Here is a 2,198-nt window from a genome sequence, read left to right on the forward strand (position 1 = left end):
CAATTATAACTCCTCTATTTGGTCCACCGGATAGAATCAACACTCCACCAATGCTAGTTGGACGGGAAAAACCTTTCACCTTTCTTGGAGTTGATAACCAATTTTAGAGAGAAAATATTGAGAGAAAACTTACGTTGTTTTTCAAAAAACTGAATACTGTGTATTTTAATTATCCCTAACTAATTAATATATAATCATATTATTATTAATTAGGTTAGGGTTTTCTCTCCTCTTTCCCTTTTTGACCGGTCACCCTAAGGCCCACTTTGGGCTTCGGGTTTCTTTATTGATCCAATCCTAATGTGTGACCTTATAGGATTCGTTTAGGCGGGCTTCGGGTTTGTTACTTACTAACCCAAAGTTCTATAGCATTCTCTAGAAAGACGTATAGATGACCCAAATAAACGAATTCCTATCTCCATAATACGATCCATAATTATATTAAGTAATTGCACTAAAGTCGAGGACACATTTCCTTCAATCTCCCACTTGTCCGAGACAAGTATGCAATATTCAAATTCCTTAAGTCTCTTAGTGTCTAATTTGATAGTATGATCACATCTCTATGTTATCCATACTAGCGTTCAAATTATTTCTTGAAATCCGAGTTTGAATTGCTAAACAAATGATCATCTTATGATCCATTTGAGCACGACCATGCATTTTCAATTCTTACTATTCAAGAGGCCAAGACACCCATCCTATCTAACATAGGAGGACCTATTCAATCTTGTGGCAACCAAAACTCCCACTCAACTTTTAGCACAACCCGAGTGTCGCCTTTATAGTCCCCTTTTACGGCATGAAGTTTGACAACATCAAAGTTACACTAATCATTGAATTGAGTAGTGTTCCACTCATGTCTAAGGAATCCACTAATATAATCTGCGAAGTTTTAGAACTTCTAAGTAGGTCTGTTCGATCATGTATCGACTATACATATCCATATGATTGACTAAACATCTCCATGTTTCCATAGCGCATGAAACAGCACCATCAATCAATCTTATATGCTAATCCTTTTATTGAGTCATTTATGTCCAAATTAATAACTCATATTAGGAACTTAAATATTTTATGAATTCAGTTCACTTATGGGGTTTCATTCATCAAATCACGTATTTGACAAGCCCATTAAATTCAATAAATATGTTAGACATTTTATTTAATACTAAACCAAAATTAAATAAGATGAAAAATTTCATACTATATAAACATAAAACATGAAAATCATGTCTTTAACTTGTAACAAGTTTCTCTAAACAAAAACAATTCAAAGCCATTCTAATACTTGCTTCAACCCTACAACCCTAACGTGACGTTCATTCTAGGGTTGAGGGAGAGGTTTAGTGAGTGGATCAACAACATTCTCATCCGTGTGAACTTTGTAGATCTTGACATCATTCCTGTCTACAATCTCGCGAGTGAGGTAATATTTCCTCATTACATGCTTGGATTTGTCGTTTGATCTTGGTTCTTTTGCTTGGGCAATAGCTCCATTATTATCACAAAACAACTCAATTCCTTCTAGAACACTAGGTAAGATCCCTAGCTCTGTTAGGAACTTCTTTATCCAAACAGCTTCCTTAGCTGCTTCTACCGCCGCTAAATATTCTGATTCTGTCGTAGAGTCTGCTACAGTGCCTTGCTTTGAACTCTTCCAGATCACTGCTCCTCCATTCAGATAAAAGATGTACCCTGATTTCCAGCGGTAATCATCTCTGTCGGTCTGGAAACTTGCATCAGTATAACCTTTAACAACCAACTCATCTACTCCTCCATAGACCAAAAACATTCCTTTAGTCCTTCTCAAGTACTTTAGGATGTTCTTAGCCGCAGTCCAGTGTGCTTCACCTGGATTTGCTTGGAATCTGCTACATAAGCTCAGAGCAAATGCAACATCCGGTCGAGTGCATATCATGGCGTACATGATAAAACCTAAGGCCGAGGCGTAAGGTATGCTACTCAATCGCTTAAATCATCAGGCTCCGACGGGCACTAACTCTTGCTAAGCGAAATGCCATGTGACATGGGAATGAATCCTCTCTTAAAGTTTTCCATATTGAACCTTGCAAGAACTTTATCAATATAAGTCTCTTGGCTCAGTCCAAGCATCCTTCGAGACCTATCTCTATGGATTTTGATTCCCAAAATGTACTCAGGTTCTCCAATGTCTTTCATAGAAAAACAACTTCTCG

General features: G+C 37.2%; 1 pseudogene; it reads right to left on the reverse strand.

The window, feature by feature from the left end:
• Nucleotides 1-1,327: 1,327 nt before the first annotated feature.
• Nucleotides 1,328-1,921, reverse strand: LOC145637078 (secreted RxLR effector protein 161 pseudogene; annotated as a pseudogene).
• Between the last annotated feature and the right edge of the window lie 277 nt (nucleotides 1,922-2,198).

Source organism: Chenopodium album, chromosome 6 (genome assembly GCF_948465745.1).
Source record: "Chenopodium album chromosome 6, dcCheAlbu1.1, whole genome shotgun sequence".
Classification (NCBI taxonomy): Eukaryota; Viridiplantae; Streptophyta; class Magnoliopsida; order Caryophyllales; family Amaranthaceae; genus Chenopodium; species Chenopodium album.